The sequence below is a fragment of the Pecten maximus genome, chromosome 2 (assembly GCF_902652985.1).
Source record: "Pecten maximus chromosome 2, xPecMax1.1, whole genome shotgun sequence".
Taxonomy (NCBI): domain Eukaryota; kingdom Metazoa; phylum Mollusca; class Bivalvia; order Pectinida; family Pectinidae; genus Pecten; species Pecten maximus.
In genome coordinates, this window is record NC_047016.1 from 27,381,389 (window position 1) to 27,408,623 (window position 27,235).

Consider the following 27,235-nt stretch of genomic DNA (forward strand, 5'->3'; position numbering starts at 1 on the left):
TTGAACTCACTCCGGCTGTTAAGTTGTAAACAATTATGACCGAGCCGGTTAGACCATTTGATTTAGTTTCGGGCATTTATTAGCCATTTGCTGAGAATACAATACACAAATTACTTAATTATGAGACTCTTTAAATTGAAGTACGGTAAATGTCGTAAAATCTTTAGAATTCTACCCCAGAGGTGAATGGAGCCACGGTGTAATACGAACACGTTCTATACAGGCTGGAAGTAATTGCTTTTGACAGTTACGTCATATGCTTGCGTAATTTCTAAACAGTATTTTAGTTGTTTACGTACGAAAGTATTTGTATCATGATAAATAGTATGTTTATATTCAGTATAAATAAACATTTTAAACAAACGTGTTTATTCTTGAATATTTCTAAAACTTCTACAGTTTTATTTTTATTTCATTCTCTATATACATACATAGAGATCAACATTACAATACATATATACACGAAATAATTGTGTTAAAAGTTGATGAACTCGACACATTTATAAACCTTTTTTATGCAGGAAAACAGTGGAAATATAAATCGGATATATTTACACAATTTTAAAATCATGCAAATCGCTGCACTTGAAACGGAGATATCTTTTTTGATAAATCCGTATCCTTTAAGCACATGTTGTCGTTTTGATCGTCGTCATCGACATTGCCGTCGTCGTCATCGTCGTCGTTGAATACAATGACAAATCAATGCAGCAATAATTACAGATCTAACGAACGTCATTTTATCTGTCACTCAGACTATATTTAAGAACAATTCACATTAAGATAGCAAGTCTGTTACTTTCCTGTGTGTAAAACTTCAATTTTCACATTCATATAAAAAGCTTAGAATCTTATCAGTAAATATATAGATATAATGGATTGCTTGGTTGTGTAGTCTGCCTATCTATACAATGCCAGACCTTTTTATGATAACCAGTTTAAACATTGCTCATCACTGCGACTGGATAGCGTTCCCTAATACGAAAGACCGCTGAATCAATTCGTCTCCTCGTGAAATGGTATTTCTGTCGTTCACATGGTCTTTTTAACGTAGAAAAAATAATAATTAAAAAATATGGTCTAACCATATCAAACCAGCTAATGCAAGAAGAAGCTTTTCTGCTCCATTAGTGATGCTGTTCGAATGTATTGTTTTCTTTGTGTGTTAATTTTGATATTGTCAATATTGTGGATAATGTATAGACGCACATTCAATAAAGAGCTCGAAATTAAAAACAGTATTGCATTGTTACTGGAAACAGACCATTTTGGCAACATTTGTTACAATTTCTCGATTGCAAGTGGTTAATTAATGGCTAATTAACTGGCTACACACGGAAAGGTGTCATATAAAACATGGAGTTGGTGTACCGTTATAAAATTTAGCTCCAGTACAGCTCTGTTCTGACGTAGGTCAAATTCTTCATATTATGAAAATGATCATTCACACGTTTACAGCTTAGTACTATTTATTAGGATGACAATGGACAGGTGATCCCGGCCAAGGTGTTTATCATTGTATCCCTAGTTGGCTTTGAAGTCCGCTAACGTATAGGACAAGAGCTTGACCGCCTAGCTGGTTTACGACCGATAGCTTCCCTCGTAAATATCACCGAACATCATCTTCACACGTCTTCCTACCGCCATAATATTGTCTTCATATGTCGGCAGTCTTCGTACCTTTAATATGTCGACAGTCATCGTAACTTCTCAGACTTCTTACCTCGCCATTCTTCCTGTATATCGACAGTCTTCATGTATCTCAATCATCATAACTCGAGAGTCTTCATAGATTGGCAGTTTAATATGTCGACAGTCATCGTAACTCGGCAGTCTTCGTACCTCGACATTCTTCGTGTATATCGACAGTCTTCATGTACATGTATCTCAGTCATCGTAAAACGGGAGTCTTCATATCTCGGCAGTCTCCGTAGCTCGGAAGTCTTCGTAGATTGGCAGTCTTCATATCTCGGAAGTCTTCGTAACTCGGGAGTCTTTATATATTGGCAGTCTTCATATCTCGGAAGAACTCGTAACTCGGGAGTCTTTATAGATTGGCAGTCTTTATATCTCGGCAGTCTCCGTAACTCGGGAGTCTTCATAGATTGACAGTCTTCATTTCTCGATAGTCTTCGTAACTCGGGAGTCTTCATAGATTGACAGTCTTCATATCTCGGCAGTCTCCGTAACTCGGGAGTCTTTATAGATTGACAGTCTTCATATCTCGGAAGTCTTCGTAACTCGGGAGTCTTCATAGATTGACAGTCTTCATATCTCGGCAGTCTCCGTAACTCGGGAGTCTTCATAGATTGACAGTCTTCATATCTCGATAGTCTTCGTAACTCGCAGTCTTCTACCTCGGCAGGCTTCATGTATCTCGGCAGTCATCGTAGCTCGAGAGTCTTCATAAATTGGTAGTCTTCATATTTCGACAGTCTTCATACCTCGGGAGTTTTCATAGATTGGCAGTCTTCATGACTCGGTATATAATAACGCGTTAGTTTCGCGTAATAACGCGAACATTTTTTTTTCTTCTACGAAAATGGTTCCAACCGGATTTCGTAGAATATGGAACAAGGGATAGAAAGAAGACATTTATACGTATTTGTCAAATGATAATGAGACTACATCATATGCACGCATCTCTTTCGCCTTTAAGGACTCGTTAGTGTTGTCTTTAACATAGGGGTCAAAGCGTGACCATCTAGGGGAGATATTATGTCTGTTTTGTCTGTAATATAGGGACCAAAACGTGGCCACCCGGAGGAGATACTATGTCCGTGTTGTCTGTAATATAGGGGCAAAGCATGGCCATCCGGAGGAATTCATATTTTGTATTTTCATAATGTTAATTTACATTAAATATTTCTATTATATTGACGATTTTTGTCTGGTTTTCTATTATCTTTAACGCACTATTTTTTCACGGATCAACATGGTAATGCTGTTAACATGCTCACAACCGAGAATGATGGGGAAAACTTGAATTCCGTTAATTCAAGTGATTTTTTAATCGCAAATGGTAAATATAAGCATCGAATGGTTTTCAGTTGGCAGTAAAGGCTGATAATGGCAACTGGACAAAGATAAATTCAACATGAAGCGCTAGCGATCTTCATTAAATTTACCTTTGTCGAGTTGGCATTATCAGCCCATAACTGATAACTGAGAGCAGTTCTATGCTTAACTGAATGCGTAGTGATGTGATTACAGGGTTAATTAGCAGGACTTACTTTGATACGTAACATATTATAGAACACATGCATATTTTAGTGATATGTTCATAGAACCTAACAAGAAATCAATCAATTATCCTTTGTACGCAATACTAGGAAATAAAGAGAAATAACTTTATGAACCGATTTTCCAGTCGGATTATCCGCTTCTAGTTTTACTTTTGCACAAGTGAGGATATGTATTTTCACATCCCGTTCAAAAATGACAACATCAATATCTTAATTATTTTCCAACAGTGGATTTTTATTCAATAGCACGTTGAATACATAATAAGTCTAAAGGTGATATTAGACAAGGTGATTATATATACATCTACAAATTGTCCCGTTCTGCGAGCTATCCTTGAACTGGCATATCACCTTGGCCAGATTGACCCTCTACATAATATCAAATACGTTTCTGTCGCTGGAGACTATTTGACACATCAATAGGATTTTTGCCGAGCATATGTTCTACAGTCAGCCAGTATTGCTGTTCTTTGTTTGAAATCTACCGCTTTTGATACAGTAAATTATTATAATTGGAGGAGAAAAGAATCTAAATGTTCAGAAAAGTCCTCGTAAGTGTTATAAATCATGTAGAGGCACCTCTGCATCCCTTCTGGGCAGATATATGACCTTAGACCTGTTGGTCAGGCAAAGGTGTCTGTAATGACCATCTGTGTCCAGTCGAATCAGGCGGGCAAGTCTGATACCTGAAAAGATAAAAGACGAAAACCATGATGACTTCAACTACAGCAAAATCTAATGAAACATTTGGTTCCATTTGTTGTATTTTCATATATCATGCATTTTGATACATAAATCTAGGTACGTATGTTGTTCCACTCATAATTATCTTGTTCTGTTATCACTCGTAACAAATGAAATTGTCGCTAGGTTGAGAAAAAAACCGAGAAATAGAGGGATAATGGAAACGAAATGATTGAAGGATCATAAAGAGCTCCAATGCGAGATTACCTTTCTTGTTTGAGAGATTATCCTAACCCTGACATTTCTCAAATGATGCCGGCGAAATCAAGGTATCTTTCTTCCATCACTTTAGACGTGAAGTGATGTAACGCTGTTATATTGTCCGCTACAGATATGTACACTGTACAAACTGACGGTAACAAGTCAATACCAACCTCGAGTTTCTGAAATGTGTCTTCCATAATTACCGACTCGACATATAATGTCCTTTGGTTTGGTATCTCTTGTTTATTTACTCTTCTGCAGGATGCAAAGGTGTGTTGAACGAGGTTTATATTTCTAAGGAGGTAACTGTGTTATCATATCGCCTAGACTATAGTTATAGAGTTAGTAATGAGTTATAACGTTAAAATAATGTAATACTAGTATCTGATATTACAAACAAGCAATTAACATTGCAATGTTATTGTCTAAAAAGGGGTGTGATCGATTTGTTTATTGTTCACAGGCAGTATATATACCTTATACCATATACCTACACATGTTTAGATAACTAATTGGTATGTCTAATTGGCCAACAGTTTGTGTCAGAAACATGATATAATATCAACATTAGAAAAGGTCAAGCAGACAATAAGAACGAACCTATTTGTCGGTATACCCGGAACAAAGATATAACAGGGCGCGTGAACCACTCCTACATGGTGATTCGGCCATCTGTAAGGTGTCTTTGAATCTAGTGGTCAGTCTGGCTATATCCACTGGTCAGCAGTCAGGACGAGTGGGATCGTAATGTGATAATTGGAGTCGGAGACGTTAGACAATTGGTAAGAGGATGTGATGAGATATTAAATACTCGCCAAAGGCTGGTTAACGTCGTCGTCACTTACAGCTCGTTAGGGGTACCATCTGGAGGACGTCCTGTAAATATATACAGTTTACTGTGGATTCAGAGCGGTTGATGTGAGGTTCAAAAATATGTTATATACATGGATGCTTTATAGTCTTGTATCTCTCTTTCTGTCTCGGATTTTGTCTTTACCCGTTTTTATTCTGAAAAAATGCAAGCATGCATGGTAGCTATGCCACACTATTAACACTTCATAATTATTTGGCCATTAAATAAAACAAACGGAATTTTTCCTGAAGTTTCCGCTAGCTCTTAGGGCCGTAAATCCACTTTATTGACTTCGGAACACAAGCTGTGAACTTTGGGTCCAAAATTTCAAAACTATATCATATAGAAGTTATTAATTCTTTATGACAATGACATGTCATTAAACGAAACAAAATTAATTAAAGTGTGGCCACTGCGAAAGTTGAGATGACATAAAAGAAGTAAATTGCTATTATTTCTGGAAGTGGTAATATATACAATGTATCAGACACCAAATGAAAATTTAGACATTTTGGTATGGTCTTTTTAACTACAAGTTATAAATGATTTTAGAACAAAAGGCTTTTGTGCTCTAATCCTTCAAATCCACATGGTCAAGCGTTTGGAGCCATTGTGTGATATCCGGAGTCGGGATGCCCCCAGTTTTGTAAAATGATGGACATTTATAGTTTCACTTAAACGTTAATGGACAACGTGTCGCCCCTTAGAACCATTTGTACGGAGTTTAAGAGGAGCTCGTTCACACCAACACATCACAACCTGTCTACGATCACTGAAACAAAACAGCAAACCTTACTTCGTCATTTAATTTAATTTCTTCAAGGAAAAGTAAGAAAACGCTAAATGTAATATGAAATTATGATAACTTGATAAGACACATTTCGTGTTTTTTTTATGAACGTATTATAAGAAAAGTGGGCGTTTTCATGTTGAGCGCTCATATATCATAATGTGCACACATTTATTAGATTCTACAATATATAGGATTTCATTTAGAATCGTAATATCATTTGACACGTTTTTGTCAAATAAGATTTAAATACAGTCTATTATATAAAGATACTGTTTGAAAACGTATAAACCGTTTTGACTTTAGGTATTTAGTTTGAGAAGGGCATATGACGGACATCCAGGACCTATTTATTATTTAAGGAGTTAAGTACTGAACATGATAATGTGGCCTTGATTTCCTTGGGGACGGACAACCATGTGAAAAGGCTCCTCACCTTGCGGAGTAATGATGTATTATTACGCGGCGTAGATCACGAAAACGGACAATTTGTATCGAGTGGTTTATATTACATAGTGCTAATTGATGTCTAGTGTGTGTGGTCATTTAGACTGGTCAGTTTACGGGCAAATGACTGGTGCATAATATAAACATAAAATCTAATGATTTATTTAAACACTTAGATGACTAAACGAATTTGCGCACCTGTCATTATCCAATTTGGGCAAATTATCATCAATGTGGCAAAAATTGGCAAATGATTGAACAGGCCGTGTTACATAGGTAATTCTACTTAGCTACCAACCGTGTGTCTGCCAGTCCACTTAGCGGGTATGGGGTCGTAAACTGTTTACAACAACAGCTAGAGGATGGTATATATTTACTCATGTGATTATAAATTGTGACATTAAGACACACACACCTATAATGAATAATTTGATGAACTCACGTATTTTTAAATCGTCTCTGTTTCATCAACATTCCTTGATTTAATGATCAACTTTCCAAATGAAAGCATTATTATAGATTTAAGGGAGATCTAAGTTAAGGAACTTTATTTTGATTCTGTAATGCTTTCCTTTATACCATTTTAAGTTAAGAAATATTGATTGATGAAGCTGAGGTACATATATGCGTTCAATTACAAATATGATTCGAGTTTCATGTATAAATTGGTTTCTTTCGGGCTTTTTTTTATAAATAGATGTATTGCAAAATTTCTGTCAGACAAATTATTATGTAACGAAGGAGTTCTTCTAATTCCTCTGTTCATTTACTTTTTTTATGTCGATTTCCTTGTATTTAAAATCTCCAACCGGTGGAAATAAAGTATGATGATGATGATGAATCCTGTCCATACAATTATAATTGCTGTTCTATAATTTCTCAAAAATAGAAAAATATAGATATACCGTACCTTGTAGGAGTATGTAACTTTGTGATAAATTCTTTGTAGCTTAACCGACACCAATGAGGTCTGAAATATTCGTCATGTTAGATCAGATTTTGTTTCAATCATTTAAATGAATTCCTATTAGCAGAATTACCTGTTTAGGCTTTATATCTTATACAAAAACCCACCACTATGTAAAATCCTTTTATTTATCGCTCGGATCATGATAGCATAGCAACGCTTCTCTCGGGGGAATCCCCGCCATCTTTCTCCGACAAAATCTTCCTTACCTTGCATAACTTATTAATACTTCAAATTACCCTTCAAACGCAGAAGAGTTCCCCGAGGGAAATTAACAGCAGATAATCACAAATGATTGTAGAAATAAACAGGTCTTCAGACCAGACTTGATAGGTCGACTGGGTATTGTATAACGATTTCTTGATTACGGTGTGAAATCTTCGGCAGACACCATTGCCAACCTCGGAACAGAATTAACTCTGTTATGACAGAAAAGAGATCTTGGTAGTTTATCTATGATAAGGTTTTATCAAAAGCAGAAAAAAGAATACAGATAAATCTCAACAAAATTAAGCTTTATTTTTAATTAAGGGTTAACTGTAATATTTTTTTACGTTATTGAGCAATAACACAAAAAACTGGGGTGTACTCTGAATAAACCGCGAAGTGGTTGATGAAAAGAGTAAAAAAAATATTACAGTTAACCCTTATAATTTAATTAACAACGATAAGAAACATTTTCATTAAGTTTAACATGTTTATTTTGCTCCAGATATTTAAAAACACATCGATAAATACAAAATCCCATGAACAACGATTACTCCGCTGACGTCACAGTCAACCGAATTTTATGTTATGAGATGATAACATAATTTTTTGAGCCAATGAAAATGCTTGTTACAAGCAAAATTAAATTATTTCAAAGTAATGCTTGGAGAATGACAGTACCAAAGATAAAAGCATGGCACATTAACTATAATAAGGTATAAGGTTGTGGTTCTATGGTCAAATGATACGCAGTGATAATGTTAAATAAAGTATAACAAAGGACCGGAATATATATAGACTAGAATTATCATGAATAAGGACTTGTATAATTATGTTTAGAGTCAGGTGAACGTGTTTAGTCCCACTCCTCATACAGTTACATTTTATCCATTGTTTGGACCCATGTTGATTTCCTGACCTCCACTTTGGTATTCTACACCTTTGGCACCCAGCATCACCGAATTGTTCAGACATAACCGCAATTGTCTTTTTATATTGATGTCAATCAACTTTATTGCATTATTTCATCCGAACAAAAGGATCGACAGCAACTAATTAAATGACAAATCATATTTTTATAATTCGTCGGCTAGTTTGTTTTTGGCACGATTCACAATTGGATTCTTCTGCTGTACAACCCTTATCGACAAATAACGGATAAAAACATCAAAGAAAATAAAGCATGAATATTTCTGAACGAACATTTTTAAAGACAAACCATATACAAGAAACATCGACGGACATTATCTGGGGAAAAGATTGGGTAGGGAGGTATTTACAAACATAGCTTGCTTCTTATGAAGAAGGTACCTCGATAGTTCTTATGATTCTGAGTTTTCTTCAACTAAAATAGACGCTCGGTAGCGGATAATAGTCAAACTTTCTTGCTGTGTCGAAACACGAAATTGGGCGCACCTGGAATGGAACATATCAAATCGAAAGAGGAGATAGGAATCAGATCTGTCGAGATTATCATTAAAACATGTAGCTAAACCTTCGTGTGAATTCGTCAATTACTTTTGTCATGGGATTTTCGCATTCCCGCCGTCGAGTTTTCGCATTCTCGCATTTTCGCTCCCTCGCCGTCGCGTTTTCGCATTGTAGCATTTTCGACCTTATGTCGAGAGAGCGAGAATGCGAGATTTGATATGTTGTCCTAAAGAACCACCATGCACATATAAGGCAGAGTACCACTATTGTTATTTATGATTGATGTGTGTTATCGATACACTTGTCAGGTCTGAACAGTGTATGTTCGCCACTCCGGGTGCCCTCACATTTCGCGTTTTCACATAGTAACGAATTCTGACAAATATCATCAATCTACGCTTTAATTTGTATAGGAGAGGTAGTCAGAATGATTCGTACTTATGGTCTATGTAGACGGGCAGCTTTAATGAATATCGATATTTAATATGCTACAGTTAATTACACGTTCTGTAAGAGAGTAACTTCACACAATCAAATGAAATACTGAAGGTATTACAATAACAAAACACTGTAAGTAAAACTATAGGTACGTGTATTGACTGACTAATCAGATAAGCATTTGGTTAGTTTTACCTTAAAATCTAAAAATTAGGGGACACCCGGGTTCGAACCAGGGACCTCTCGATCTGCAGTCGAATGCTCTACCACTGAGCTATATCCCCTGCCTATCTTTATAGGTAAATTCATGTTTCAAATCTTTATCTCAATTCGAAGTTTGCCATCTGTTGCCATAAATCGATTTCACAGCTGTGATACATGGTGGACAATCGAGCAACGTATATCCGCAATGGTTTGAAAGACATATAGACCGGCCTCAGTTTCCAGAATATCAAAATTGTCAATAAAATTATTGAGCTTTATATGATATGGTTTTCTTGAATGCCTCATTTTTAAGTTTCAAACAAGGGGTTGATAAGTGTAATATTATTTACTCAAACGTAGGAGCTGCATGAAACAAATCACTCCTAAGGTTGCCGAACGCCAAAAGTAATGACAACTTTAATATTATATTTTGTCAAAAGACTGATGCATAAATTATTCTGATACCCCATGGCATTCCCCTTTTTTGAATGATATATTTGTTTTTGCAAGGAATGGCATTGCGACGCTTTTTTGTTTGTTGTTTTTCTTTCAAGTCATAACGAAAGTCACGATATCTAGGTTAGCCACCATGTGACAGGATATGTCCTGATTAATAACGCATCACGCATGCCCAATAATTAATTTTTCATTTAAGTTTTTGCTGATTATAAAATATTACACGGGTTTCGTTCTTGTTAAAGAGGTATTAATAACTAATTGTGAAATATTAATAATATGACAATGGAGATGTTACTTAGAACAAAAACAAAACAAACAAAAAAACAAAAACAAAAAACAAAAAATGCTAAAGTCTCAAAATATATTCATCGTTTGTATTGTATGTCAAAAGCTATGATATAACCGCAGTCTTCTATAAATACATTTTAAACTATGTCTCTTATTGTATATCTATTGTGATGGTCAAGGATTGTACAAAACAGACACAAGATAATCACCCTTCAAACCAAATTCAGAACTACATACAGTCGAGGCAATTATCGTTCTTCCAGGACTCGTCAATAATGCTAAGGACTAACGTGTTGGTACCTAGAATGTGAGGGGGAAAATTTAAAGTGATTCGACATGAATATCAAAATCTAAAAAGGAAATTGTCAGGAAACAAGGGCATGCTATCTCTGAATATGTTTTATGTCATGTCTGCTTCCTTCATTGGTATAAGGTAAACACTTATTTTGTATGATATTATAGACTTGCCACCACTGAATGGTTAAACATCAATGTTTGTTGTTAGTCTATGTTAGATTAAAGTTTAATATAATATCCTGTAGATTATCATCCCAATGTATATAAGAAAATTCTGAAAGAAATCATATCCGGTAATTTCCTTTCATCTTCGATACTTACTAGTATATATGAGGGTATCGTCCAGGAACGAAACTTACTGTCTCCTTGTTAACGAATTTGGTATTAACATTGATCACATGCTCCGACGATTGTTACGACGTTTTAACATCGTTACTTGCCATTGTATAGTGCATAAGATCGCTACCCGTAACGTAACAAGCTAAGGTATATGACAGATGGTCTCTACACCAACGAAAATATAATGTACTGCATGTCTAACAAAGACTAATTATACATTATCTATTTAAGAAAAGAATAGATAGTTGTATATTTTATACAATACACACATTTACAAGCTTTACAATATTACCACCTTGCAACCCAAAAGATTGAGATTCTCATTTTATCCTTTAAAAATAATTTAATAAGATCCCAAAGAAAGTCTACCTTGCTCATTCTCCAATTAATCTTTTGTTATCACGGTAGTTTTTCACTTGCCGGTGTTGACAATATGAATTTCTAAACCATCATTTTATGCATTTTGGTGAGAAACAGTCTAGATGTATAATATATACGCTATCGGAGGGCACATAACAGTCCTCGCAGTCACGCCAACGATAAACGTTTGTTATACGCCAGGGCCGATTTACGGACAAATCTATTCAGATAAAACACAATAATTACAAGGTTTTAATAATGATTTATTGAATATTGTGGTTTAAGATATATTATATTTTTAACTATGGTCAATCTATCCATCTATATTGACTGATATGCTACCGACTTAAATGGGTTTTTTTCTATGTAATTGTTTCCTATGATAAACGTCCATGAGTCTAGCGGACATTGATTGCTTTCACTTTCAGTCATACTTCATGGACAAGACTGAACATGATCAGAAAATGAACAGACAGTAGTCCATCACACACATCAGCAATCAAACTATCATTGGCAAGATGTCCACAGCAGTAATGGTAATTTTTGATAGCTTGTTAACGCTTTAACATATACATATTAGACGCCATGTATCAGACACATTAATGTCATGTATATCAAAACTATGACACAATTTAGACGTTATGGAGATTACAGGATTATCGTGCGGTGTTAATGTCATATATATAATATACCAAAAACATGGCGTTTGACGTTATTTTTAAGATTTAATAATAAGTGTACAGAAAGAGTTTAAATCAGGACAACCTAGTCGGTGAGTAAGTTAAGATCATGATTCATTTTTAAACCTGGCTGTATTTTAACAACCATAACTACTTACTACCAAGGTAAAGGTGCATGATAACAATCACATACCTTTATCATTCAGTCTATATTAACTGTTATCAAGGTAATTAAAGATGTGACATGTAATTAACGGCGTGACAGGTATATTAATCAACTGTTGTTTATCATTATCGTTAAGTCATTAAAATGACCGAAACGGCGTCAAAGACCGATCGCTTATTTTTCCAGCCTATAAATTGTCTCTTGTTTTAATTAATTATAGATATGAAGTTGAATGTTCATACCTGTCTGACAAAGTTCAAAGTTCGGTTGTAAAAACGCTCCTTCGGTACACAAACACTCACATTATGTTACTGGTATCTATGTAATACCTAAGTTTTTAAGCGAAAGGGACATGTTCTTAAACTAAGTCAGGGATGATCTAATTTTGGTAGCCGGTCTATGTGAAAGTTTGGAGCCATGTTTGTTAAACTCTAAACAAGTTTTATAAAACATGAACCAAAACAAAAATACGGATATGAATCTATCTGGTAAGACTAGCGTTTGTCGTTAGTTTAAACTGTTTTATTTGTCAATTTCCATTTTACAATATCATATACAACATAGAAATGATACAAAAAGGAATCAGAAACCAGTAGAATATGATAAAAAGAAACTTATGATTTGATATTGCTGTCTGGTTCCAATGTGCCAAATTAGGGGAATATCTTGTTTGTGTTATTTTAAATATGTTTAATTGATTACACAAAAGGGTTGAGTAAAATGCTTTGTCTTTATAAACTCTCTCCTTGGCTTCCGGCATTCTTTGAATGTTTGAAGACACGGATTATAAGACTTACATGTATTACATTCCACGTGTTCTCATGACACTTACAGATTGTTGCTAGATATTTCCATGTACATGTATGTAGATAATAACATTATTTCAAATGATACATTTGTATATGTACTTAAGTATAAAAAAAATCAGCTGCAAGATTAACTACCAAACAAATCTTCACTAAGGTATTCTACCTGAACAGTGGTGGATGTTGGAATCTCCTCGAGCGTCACGGAAGATATCTGTTCGATGATATACATGGACAATTATCTAATAAACCATTTCAGGAAGAAGTGAAAAACTCGACAAATCACATTAATTTCAGGATCAACATACATAGTGTGGTCGTTAGCGAGAGCCGGGAAGAGCATTTATCATATTATACCGCGGATGTTGTATACACATCCAATTTATTTTACCCTTAATAATCCGCACTAAAAAACACAGTAATTAGTTTAATGGGTTTTATATCTTTCGTGTCTACCTTGAAATACTTCTGTGTTATATTTGTACTATTGTATGGTAAGATACATAATTATGTTAATGTATACTACGAGGTCATTCACCTTACTGTACTCATGTGTAAACTTTACAGATAACATTTTCACTCTATTTCTTTCTTTTTTTAGCTTTATTACATTCTTTCTTTTGTTCACTATTGATTATATCGGTCGAGAGTAAATTATTTATAAAAAACGACATCACTATACCCAAATAGATTTTACTTATTTGAGTTACTTTAAGATAGTTTATAGTCTTTGTTACCACAATTTAAAAAAAAGAAGGAAGTGAAATAACAGATTGTCATTCATTTCTCATGACTTCCACAGCATAATGTGAGTCGCCATGATTTGGTAAAAAAAAAGTAATATACATTTAATTTCATATTCAGTTGAATAGAATGAATAAGAATGAAACTGTTTTTCTTTTTCGGAAATGGTCGCCGTGAGGCAAACAGTGTATCGAGTGACGCGACGGAAAATAACGATTGTCACCGATTGGATAAACATATACAAGGCGCGTGTATTTCTCATACAGGACCATGTTGAAGAGTAATCGCATGTCCTAGTTCAAACTTATTTTACGAAATGTTTCACAGCGGCAATATTTTCTGATAAAATCAGAATGTTCAGTTCGAGAAGGGATGCGCAGGTGTTTTGACGTTATTTAAAATCTCGATATTCGTTGTAATCGATTATTCAGTAATAAAACTGGCACAAGGTGTGGTCGGTTCCTTGCGATTATTTTGAGGTTTTTGTATTTTTTTTCTTAATGGCCATAACACCATTGCATCATCACCATAACATTATCGCGTCATCACCATAACATCATCGCGTCATCACAATAACATCATCGCGTCATCACCATAACATCATCGCGTCATCATCATAGCAACATCGCGTCATCATCATAGCAACATCGCGTCGCGGCCATAACACCATCGCGTCGAGAAGAATGAAAAATAAAACTAAATCACTTTCGAAATTAATATTGATATAAAGACGATTTCACCTTACAATCGCCATATAACGTGGGTAGCTCGCACAAGATATATCCTGAAAAATCTTCTATTTCACCGTTTTTTCTGAATATATCACCGTTACGTTTACCACAGATGGTATCATTATAGCACATGTATACATTATAGCATAATCACAACTTTAGCTACACAATTTATCTTTGTGTTGTTATTTTGTTTTTTAAATCAAACATGTATTCACTTTCTGCCTTAGCTGCCACAGGTTGGGGGTACCAAACATACTTCAAAAATATTTGAACTTGGCAAACGTGACACATATTTGCAATGTTGGCAGTTTCTAATCACCACAACTTTCCGTTCAGTTGTTTAAAGTAGGTTGTTTTGTAATCTTCAGTATTTTCTGTACATTATTAAGCTTCATGTATTAGCCCTAAGTAAAAACATTGATAAGTAATAGAACTTAAAAACCTTACTTCCGTTATCTTAAATTCAATGCATTGTGCAGCACCATTTATACAATATTATACTCGCGGCATTATTATTTGGCTTAAAGAAGGGTTCGACATCTTAATCTTATTTTGATGTTGTTTGTATTCACATGTTCCACTCATGAAATCGCAAGAAATCATAAAATGTTAATCTTTTGGGAAAGGAAACATATTTAAATTCATTAAAATATCTTTTCTTTCTTCTTATATTAATAACATCCACTTGGTGTATTTGTATATGACTGCACGAATAAGCACAGGACAGATCGTGCCTGATTTGCAAGTGATGTCAAAGACACATCAAGACAGATGGACAGGCGACGGTCAAACGTTATGGTCATAATTGTTCCATAAAGGACATTAATGTCCAGACTTGACCGTCTGAAGTGACCACTGTCACTCCTAATGAAGAAAATTATTCAATTAATACCACTTTCCCAGGTAGTCAAAGCCGGTCCTTTCCTGGTCGTGTCCGGCAGCTGGTCACGTGTCACAAGTGATGTTTATAATCCCGAGGCCCACGAAGGATAGAATTGTACTGAACTGAATAGTTTTATTTTGCCGCGAATATTAAAATTCTTATTATAACTTTATTTATTTTATTTACTTGATCAAAATTATTTTTATTTTCATTCTGGTATCTACATAATGCAAATTATTTCCTAAATTTGAAATACGGTGACTTTATTGCGAATTTGGATACATGACTGCACCCTTAATAAATCCGAAACATATTCTGGTGTCTAGAGAAAATCCCATATTTGACCGTAGGTAATGATGTCTGAATCTCACAATGAATATAGCCACTTTTGAGATATAAAATACACTATCATGTATAACGCTTCATTTTATCACAACAAGTATAATGTAGAAAGAAATGACTTTCGGCAAACATATGTTTCAAATCTATCTAAGTTACATATATAAATATATGAACTGACTTTGTGACCCCAGAATATAACCTTCTACGATGTTTATTAGGGCAATCTGTTTTCGTATGTTCCCAAAAAACTAATTCAAACGACAGAATGACAAGACTACAAGTTACAATTTAGTAGATGACAAATGGAAGTGGTGCCCAAGCTTACGGAGTGTGATGATGGCTGTTCCTAGAAAATGACATATTTTATCTTCTAGTCAAGTATCCCATGACAGTGTGGTCCGAATCAAGTATTGTCAGTTTCAAAGCTCACAGTTTGTTTTATGTTCCGTTATTAACTTGCGTTTTCGTCATAACAGATATCTTATCTAATTTTCTGGTACTATTTTGGGGTTTCATTTGTACATCGACATTTCAGTATATATATAATAATACTATGACTTTATGATGTGTTTTTCTTAAATTCTACATTTGAGATATGTCGGCGAGATCAAATTATTTTTGCTGTTACACACAACTAATGAAGATCATTTCTTGATCTGCATCTTTTAACATTAAACCAAATGTAATTTAAAATATCCCATGTATTTCCGTATCTTACCGATACGGTATACATCCCTTATTAGTGAAAAATTGTTTCTGTGACTTTGAGATATGCACTTTGAAGTTGATATTTGCAAGTTAATTTCTATTCAAACTTACCAGTCACCGAAAGTGATGGTCAAGAAGGTCGCCTGGCCACCATCGAAGTTAATGGATGTTTTATGAAGGAGTGTTTTTATGCACCACACATCAGAAAAACTACTCCATCGTTTTCAGCTAGCATATGGTAATTTATGTTTGCCTATACAAAGACCGACATTCATCGACCGATTTGAATTTGTCAGCAGTTGACCGAATGCATTAGTGAGTGAGAAAAGACGCTTACTTTTAGAGGAGAATTCGGCCAGACTATTACTGACCATAACTGGACAATGATGATACTTCAAACGAAAGATGTAACGAATAGGTCAACAATATAAAATATTCAAAAAGTTATCAAAACAACCTGTTCTGTATTGAAATGTTCATTGACTTTTTGAATTTGACATTTGCAAGCCATGCCACATGAAGATGAAGGTGAACAGTAATTGACTGTTTTGGCTTAAAAGAAGAGATATACATTATTTGTAATAACAAAAGACATCCAATAATTACAAAAATGGCTTAATGAATATAAGATACCATCAAGTAGTCGCTACGTTTACGTTTTGTTTTGTTGTTGTTTTTTCGGTATTTCTTCTTCTTTTTTCTTTTTTTTTTGGGGGGGGGGGTTCTCTCTTTTTTTTCTCATAATGTTCATTTAGTTAAAGATATTTTGATGCTTGATAAGTACTAGTTTAATTTCCATAATTATATTAACTAGTTACATATATAATTTGATTACAACTATGTCATATATAAATATAAACATTTATGTATCAAATAAAGTATAATACAATAAAACGATATAGTTATATGATATATACAATATGCTTGCAATAATGGTTTAGATAAAGATTAGTTATATAATATTAAACATAATTGATAGATCAAAGAGATAAAAGTAGTATACAATATATATAAGATACAGCACGTGGTAACATAATTGATATCATAACAAAGGTAGACAAAGTGTTATATTTATATACCACCAGTATCTGAAATAGCTTTAGTGTTCTTATCAGATTTTCTTTAAAGTACATGTTTTACCAGGTAATCTTCGAAAAAATCTGAAGAAAAGACTTTGTAGATGTCATTGTATATAAAATAGAAACAGATCTTGTAATGAACACGAATCAACGTTTCAAGAAAATATCAGAGGCAGTAATTACGTTTCAAATGCAACATAATTTTAATGAAACAGGTGATGATAGTGAACTGTCTCCAGTTTGCATCTGCCATCCACACGATATAATTTATGAAAATATTAATACAATAATTATCCAACAAGTGTTTGATCCTCCTTTGGAATGTAGCTGTAGAATGGAGTGTGATATTTGCCTCTCTGTGTTTCGGAGGTAATGATGGGGCGTATTACTGGTTGTATTTGATGTGGCTGAGGCTCATCCGAGTATATCATTTTCATGACCTGAACAGCCCAGTGATAATACCATCTTAATGGGGGAGAAAACAGTTCGCACTGTTTAACCTCTACACATAGTACGATAAATCATGCAATTTGTTTTCTTTCAATTCCTCCTACTTATGAACATAGTTATCATTTTAAACTTATCAAATTTTCAAACCGTATGTTTTTTTCTCAGTAATTATCGACAGAAGCTAGCATTATTTCCCCTCATTTTCTAGATATAAACACGTTTATATACAATTAGGTAATTGTTAAAAAAAAGTATATGCTCCTAAATAGCATTACTCACGAACAAGAGATTTTGAAAACACATACATATATTTAGGATATAATTTCTGACTGAAATAAATTTCAGCATAGTGACTCATCGATAACTTCAGAATTTTGTAGTGTATTAAGTACAAGATTTCCCAATATCTAATACCCAGTTCACCATCCTTACAACTGATTTTTAGTTTTATTTATATTAACCAATTAGTTTATTTATTTATATAAACATGTATTTATTTATAAATAAATGTTTTTTAAATATTTTTTTCCAGTTCATAAATAGCACATTCATATGTAAATAAATACACTAGTGATAAGTGAACCTCTCCTTCTATTCTTAGCATCGTTTTGGTCCATATGGACTTTCCTAACTTCATTTCTGGACACAGCTATATGAAATACTATATCAGTTCCTAAATTCTAATTTTAACCACTTTTCACTACTGTTTCTTTTATGCAATTCATTCATTCTAACCTCCTTTGTATGAAATCACAAAAATAACCCATCATATCATCTAAACTATCATAATTAATTACATTTCAAATGAATAAACTTACTTATTTTATGTGACTCCCAGTCTCAATGCTTCTGTATAAATGATTAAGTTGCCATCCCCCAGCTATAATATCTAAAATATAATCACTGCCTTATAACGTCTATCTTCATGTCTGTCTAAATAATTCTGAACATTTAATCACTCTTCAAATATAATGTATACCTATCAATCTACCTTTAATTGACTACATAATCCCCTATTTGCGATATCTAAATAGTCAGGGCATTTCTCTAAAGTATCAACTACATGTGTCATGTTCACAAAATTAATATCTTAGTATTTTCCGCTGACAGTAGTTTGCTTATTTGAAATGACACTGTCTATATTTCTTAGAAATTGAAATAAAAATCATATCTATAATGTGTATATATTAATCCTTGTATTCAATTTTCTTTACAGTGTTAATCTCACTTAATCCCTGTGAACCATTAAGGATCCATGCCCCGGAGCTCGCTGTCAGGAACAGCACAGACACGGCCTGGAGATAATACATGTTATCATGACAACAGAACACCGCATTTGTTGTCTAAATCAATTCTCACCCTGGTGGATATCAATATGACAATTGTCAGTCATTCATCCTAAATCATACATCATCAATAATGACACGAGCTAGTGACGTCACAGCAGAGACGAATATTGGTGGGAACATTCCGAAACTTACCGAACATTGACGACTGTTAATGTGCGATAGTTTGATTGGTTACTAATAGATTTGAAGAGACAGTGAATTATGTGACACTGTACCGTACAAGGTTGTCATAATACGGAGCTATAAATTACCAGAGAAAATACATATGTTCTGTACAGCAATGTCACAACTCACCTGAAGGGATACATTACTATTTTTTGCGAGGAACACCCAAACACTAATTCGACATTGTGTGTCCACAGAGAAAACTTTTGTCGGTTAATTAATTACTGTTTATTTTAGTCAGTACAACACTTTGTGTGTGTAGATTTAATGTTATGGGAATAATGGTACCCAGATAGAAATAAGCATTTGAAATTAAAATAGTTTACGTGATGCCTATAATATGGCAAGTTATATTCATGTATCATCAAAATGGTCAAACTCACTATGCATTAAAACCTCATACACAAGAAATCATTTGGTATTGATATACGTGTTGAATATATCATATTTATATATATATACATATATATTTGTCAAGTAGTAATAACGACAGTACAGACAAGTAAATTGTCGAATTTTCGAGGCAATCTGCCCCAAAAGTCATGGTAGATCTACTACCAGTCCCTCAGTTATAATCTAGCATTTCAGCGAAATTCTTCTCCTATTGTTCTCAGGTTCTCAGGTTTTAATCAGCCATCCAAGAGAGAATGTAGCTTAGATTTCCTGAATATTCTGATACGTGACAAGTTTAAATCGACTGTGTCTGATAAAACATTTTGATGACTGTAAGCGTTCATATTTTAGTTGTAATCTTTTTTACGGTATTAGTTAAATGATTAATTCACTTATTACAGATTCTTTCGTTTTTTGTTTACCACAGGTATAATTGGTGAGCTAATTCATCACCGCGCTTATACGCTTTAGATTCAGTTATGCAACAAACTTTGGATGCACCAAAATAAATAGGTTTACAGCATGTTAATGTTGGTTTTAGAAGTATGAAGATTCAATTTTATAGCTGGAGGTTAAAGCCTGTAGATGGATTATGTTCTTTGTTTTAACCATACACTGACAAAAACAAATATTTGACCGATTATCAGTTTCTCTTTCATGATTTCCATCTCTTCAAAACAGAAAAATCTAGAACAATGGAGGTGAAAACAGCAGAACGTTTACCTAGCTACTTAGTTTTGTATCGCTGGTAAGGAATCTCTTAGAATATGCCCAATCCTTGGTTTTATGATAATTTTGAAAGGAAAATATTTATACTTAATATAAATGATTGCCAACCCTTTTAGAAACAAATGCAAATAACAATTTCTAAAAACTGATGTCTTTACTTCCAAAACGTACAAAGTCTATGCCATCGGCTGAGAAAGGAAAGATCTGTTATCCTACTTTATACATACCGATCATTCTAGCTGACTATTACTCTCCCGGACAAATGTAGAACGATGGATACAATATACAAATGCATTAAATATATCATTATCATAGTACAAAGGTATGGAAAACATTATAATTAGCTGAAATACACTTGCCCTTTTTTTAGCAAAAGTGATTCGAATAACGCTTGTAATTCGTTGTAATAGGGGAAATACAACCAAACTGCTTATTGCTGAGGTTCGTTAGATTATTTTGATGGTAAATAGACATTTCTATATCAATTCATTTACTATTTTAAGGTTTACAATATGTTTGAAGCGATTTCATTTAATTTAATTAACAACTTCACGAAAACTCTTTTAAACCGGAAGTTAACATTCGCTTGTGATATACCTTGTATTGAGACGTCTGTCGCTTGTATCCCTCAAGTGGCTGTTACGTCATTTACAACTGGACACGACAGATGGACATACATCACTGGTCAGAAGGGCTGGACCTCTGTTGTGTCAAATATTACCAGGTTATAGATTGTAATGGTATTTTTACCTGGATGACACCTGGAATCGTGACATAATTATATCGGTTAGCTTCGCATATTTATAAGTTAAAATTGTGGTTACGTTAAACATGAACAGAAAGCTCTAATAGAGAGTTGATATACTGATAATATGGCATAAACAATAACAATATGTTGGTACATTTAATAACATAATAATCAAAGTATTTCATTTATCAAAAATGTTAAGCTGACAATGCTTTGAGAAGTTGGTTGATATATACAATAACAATATATCTGTTTCGCCCGTCTGTCATATTCTCAGCGGACATTGGGACCGAACGACCTATTGGACATAATAGGATGTTTGTGCATGCAATGATACATATGCAATTAACACTTAATAGGTCTTAATGTGACCGTTGTCACATTTCATTGACAAATTATGTGCAACATCCAAATGCATATTGTTTCCTATTATGTGAAGACTTTGGGTGAGATTTAACGGTCCCTGAAAACAAATCTCCTTAGAATTACTTTACAAATTAAAATAGTTAATACTTTGTATATTGATTTCAGTTAAAAGATAAGTTAAAAAACCTTCCTATCACAGGAAACAATTCGTTGTAACACCAGGAGATAACTAGACTTTCACATTCAATAGAATTTTACATATTAGGGTGAATCTACATTTTTCAACAAACTTTGCGCATTTCATATTAAAATAACACATTCGAATAAATTCTTATGCATTAAAAAGCTAACACATTCGCACACAACTTTTACATTAATATAAGACTTGCACATTCGAACAACCTTATACATTCAGACAAAACATATACATTCCATTAAAATGTTCAAATTCCGGTATACATTTATTTTACCGATAGAAAACGCATTCATGTAGAACAATTACATTCTTATGGGAAAAAAAGAAAAGAAAATATTATGTAAAACAAATATCTTTTTGTGTAATCAATCCAAACGTCCTCAACGTGATTAAATTGTTCACATTATAGGGGTGATACATTCTCAACTAATATTTTACTCTTAAAACTATTCATTTTACAAAAAATTCGAAACAAGTTCTGCAAACTAATAATAACCACTCTTGTTGGCCCGGATGGAAGTGCGCGAGGAGGCTTCCTGAGAAAACCCACGTGGTCGGGCAAATGACCTCATACCTTTTCACGGCCGATCGGGGAATCGAACTCCGGTCGCCTAGGTGAAAGACAAGTGTGTTATCATTGTGACACCCGACCGTCCAACATAGCCAGAGAGCTCGGACGTACAATCTGTACTTATGTTTACTGACCGTTGAAACTTAAATGAGAGCACAAAAGACACACAATATATTAGCATATATTTAAAAATAGATTGTGAGTTTTGATATAGTCGAGCCAAAATAAATAAACTGTACCATACAGTTATTATTTCAACCTAGGCCTCGTCAGTGATGCTGTGTGTCTAAAGCCTCGATATATTTCAAAGAAAATGTCAAAACAGAGATTATCTAAATAGTAAAACACAGAGTTAACTAAATAGCACCACAATCTTTTAAGTGTTTTACAGGAGCAGGTCCATAAGGTCGCATTGATAAATTTGCTTCTGTCATCGCATTAACTTACTTTTAAATTACATGATGACAACTCTTTTTTTTAAACGAACTGTGCTCTTGTTTCCCAAAAAACAAACAAGCAATGTGGTTTAGGACGTGTAAACTGGAGCTTCCCGAAGGCCATCATCGCAATGACACTCCTAACCCTGGAGTAGCAACCGATTAACACAAATGAAATATTGTTTCAATTAGTGTACAACGTGCCTTTGTGTTTTTTTCCCTTTTATCTCGAAATCTATTACAAGCCGCTTTTGTTATGGGTGGTGGTTTTTGAGATGATTGATTCTCATCGTTTAATAAAGAAGGCGATTTCTGGGAATAGAAAAATAACTTTAAACAAATTATGCTTTTTTTCATCTCTTGTAGTAAAACAAGTTGTTCTAGTTGACAGAAATATTCAGTAATGTTTACATCATAAAGTTATATGTGCAGAAGGCATTTTATGCGCGCCAGTTTGTCCGATCGCTGATCTGTTCAGATTTTATAGTGCGCAAAATGTATACGCTAAACAGCGTGGTATGTTGGCGGTATACATTATAGTGTAAACATATTAATTATTACATTGTTTACAATTTATATTAAAGACATAATTAATTATGTTTACGTTACGTATATACAGAATAGGGAGATATCACTTTTATAATGTTTATCATAATACTGTTACATGAATAATTACAAAGCGTTTACTATTTGTTTAATCAGAAAACATTTTTAAAAAAAATGTTTATGATCAGCTTACTTACAAAATATTTATTATTTGTTTAATCACAAAATGTTTATGAAGAGTTTAATCGCAGAACATTTATTATTTGTTTAATCACAGAACATTTATTATTTGTTAAATCATGTACCATCTATTGTCAGTTTAATCACAGAACATTTATTATTTGTTAAATCATATACCATCTATTGTCAGTTTAATCAAAGAACATTTATTATTTGTTAAATCATATACCATCTATTGTCAGTTTAATCAAAGAACATTTATTATTTGTTAAATCATATACCATCTATTGTCAGTTTATTCACAGAACATTTATTATCATCTAATCACAAAATATGTGTTATGTATTTAATCACAAAATATCTATTATCAGTAAAATCACAGAACATTATCGTTTGTTTAGAGTGTGTATTGTCCTAGATATTTGAAAAATGAAAATGAATATACATGTATTTGGGATTTATAATAAGTACGAGAAACGCAAAAGATCAAAGCCGTGTAACTTATTTTCATTATTAGATGTATTTTACATGTTAACTTTTGTATTATGAAATATCATATACAAGTGTAAACAATAAATGTGTTATCTTGCTGAATTGAACATATATACACTAAATTGTTTGTCAACCATATGTGACAAAATAGTCCTTAATAAACATTAAGTGTTAATTGCCGAACATGCATCAACTCCTACACAAGTCAGGCATTGTCTTCTGTGAATGTGACTGACCTATGGCACCGTGGGATCACGTGGTAAGTAGGTACAGGAGATGGAGGATAATAGCTGTTAAACGAACATATATGATTATTACGTAGGCACGGGTCAAGATGAACCCATAAAAGTCATCTTATCATCATTTATGTAGAAATGGTTAAATTGTGCATCTAATGCCGAAATTCGTCATATAACCAAAGAAGAATAAACCGGTTTGTAGTTTTATCATAAGAAAACCTAAATATTAGTATCTTCGAAGGCAAAGATAAGATTTAATATGAGTATACTATGAATAAAGCTTTAAATGCTTTCGTAGTCAATAGAGAATTGCCTTGTGTTCTACAAATAAAAAAGGACATAATAATCTATAACAATGTTATATGCGACATAGAGATGGTGTTAATTAATTTTGACTTGGTGATGTATACACTGGTCGAGCCCACCAAATATATGTGTTCAGTACAGTCCCTGCAGGGCTGTCGGCCATAATGTTGTTATGAAAAATTACAAGTTATGCGACCATCGTTAAGATGTACGTCTTTATCTACGAAATAGAACGATTATAATGATAAATGCTGATGTACATTGGGAAGTATATTTTTTGATAATCTAAACAAAAACTCCAGTGCTCAATATCTAATAATCTCATTAATGATATCAACAAGCAACCATGGCGACGACATATCTATTATAAGAGACACAGGTTTCATTCAATATGATGATAGGATTATACAAATGACATACAAGATATTTAGCATCTTTCAAAAAACAAATGTGAGTGAGATATATTTAAGCTAAAATTAAACTGTATCATCAAGCTGTTTCGTTCTTCGAGGACTAGAACTCGTCATAGGAGGCGGCGAAAAACTCTCTAAATATAAAGTGCAATCCTGTGTACATGTAGTTCCTATATCCTTCATGTGTTGTCAGTCTTGAATCAATGTGTCGTTGATAGGACGTTAAACAATAAAAACCCATACTTAATCAAAACTGTTTATGCGTCAAATACGTACACGTACTTTAAGAATTACTTTTATATTTGGACAAGTTTCTATTTTGAACCATTTGAAAAACATTTATTTTCATTCAATAAAAAAAAACTGAGGCAAAAAACATTTTAATATATATATATATTTATAAGAAAAAAATACATACTGAGGTTCATTTCAAATGTGAGCCATCTGTGCAATTTTACAATATTACAGATATATCAACAAACATAAAGACTGCTTTACATGTAAACATGTTATCAGAACAACTCGGCACACGCGAACCCAGCAGCAACAATATATATAAAGTAGAATTATTAGATAATGGATTGTTTAAAAAAAAATACACAGTGTTTAAAACAACTTCTTAACCACCCATTAAATGTTTACGTAATTCTGTACTATGCGAGGATACTACTCAGATAGCATGAAGGGCAAGGAGCCTAAATCAGGCGCAGAAACATACATTTGTTTGTACACACTTCAGACTGTATAACAAGACGAAATGGTGGAGATTTACATCGTGAATGTCAATATCTGTAACGTTGGCTCATAAAGTCGTCTTTGTTGCAACATTTGCCCCAAAGTTGTGTGTCCTTTGGCCCCAATCCTCTCCTCTTCATCACCTATAACTGCTTCGTTATACCATCACATTCACTAACGCCGGAAGGGACAAGCCAGTGAAAATTATTAGTCTGGTCTCCGATAGCAATGTTCCTAGAATGTCACCCTTCAGGGTACAGATCTAATTAATAATCGCTACCTTGTCGTATAGCTACTGACACGAGCGAATTATGCTACAAATGACATTTTTATTTTGGAGAACTAATCCCTTTTTATTTCATATTATTCTGTGCCAAATTTGGTAAATTATAAATCAAATGCTGAGCAAGAAGACGCGTGTCTCATCAACCCTGTCAACCCGTGTTAGGTACGGTGTAGTGAGCTAGACATTGAAATGAATAAAGAAGGCAGATGATGTGTAAGCATACGAAATCATTATGGACCGTAATATGCCATACATACCTAACACAAACATAACGTTTTACAGTAATGCTCCTGTACTGCTGCCAAGACTTGTTAGGTTACTGGACAATGTATCATTACAGAGATATGTAATGGGGCAGTAATATATGAGCAGGTTCTGAAGCAAATGAGCCGTGATTATTATGTATGTCTGAACGAGAATCCTGGTTAAAAGCATACACAGGATTACAACTGACTGCAATTGCAGATATTTTTACCATAGATACGACACCGAGCTGCTGTTGTCATGAAAAACAAACAAAAAATATTTATTTATTCGGCTATATGGTGTTAAATTGTAGTAGTAAGTGTGGTGAAATTATAGAATAGGTATATTTATGTTTGTCTATATCTAGCGATAGAGTAAAAAACTTGCAAGCTGAACATTTTAAGATTTCATTATACCATGACTATCCAGAGTTCGTTAGTATTTCTCAAACATTGTCTCACTCTCGGTATATACTATAATACTGTATGATAATATACTTACTAAGCTTGCCCCCGTCTCTAGAATATTGAAATTACGTATATCCCTGACTCCAGCTGTATGGTGCATTCCAACTCATTGTGACTGAGCTGTATCAAACTCTTAATTTGTTTAGAAGACGGTAATATAGCATTTTGTACAATATATTCAAACTAGGGAGAGATCAGCTTGTGTAAGGACCTAGTTGGGTCATTCTTTACAAAATAAAAAACAAAAACATAGGGACATTTAGCCAGTTAATACACCTTCATGTGTTGATAATTTGTTTAATATATAAATGTTAAGTTATATACGTCAGACATGCAAACCATGCCAATTTATGTTCCAACAAAACATTACGTACATTAGACATTAATTCCGATGTTAAACAACATCTTTACCTACAGAAGATGCCTATATGCATGACTTTAATTACGATATCAAATTAAATCATGAAAGCGCAGGTTGTCTATGGTAATGTTTTCATGAATTAACT

At 33.7% G+C, this 27,235-nt stretch overlaps 1 long non-coding RNA gene and 1 other non-coding gene across 2 annotated transcripts; both read right to left on the reverse strand.

Annotated features, from left to right (window-relative positions):
- Positions 1 to 3,459: 3,459 nt before the first annotated feature.
- LOC117321675 lies at positions 3,460 to 26,860 on the reverse strand. The gene is made up of 4 exons (XR_004531394.1): positions 26,764 to 26,860; positions 21,099 to 21,262; positions 4,794 to 5,069; positions 3,460 to 3,931 (listed from the first exon to the last, which is right to left on the reverse strand). It is a non-coding gene; the product is annotated as an uncharacterized LOC117321675 (long non-coding RNA).
- Trnac-gca lies at positions 9,539 to 9,610 on the reverse strand. Its single transcript has one exon. It is a non-coding gene; the product is annotated as a tRNA-Cys (tRNA).
- Positions 26,861 to 27,235: the final 375 nt, after the last annotated feature.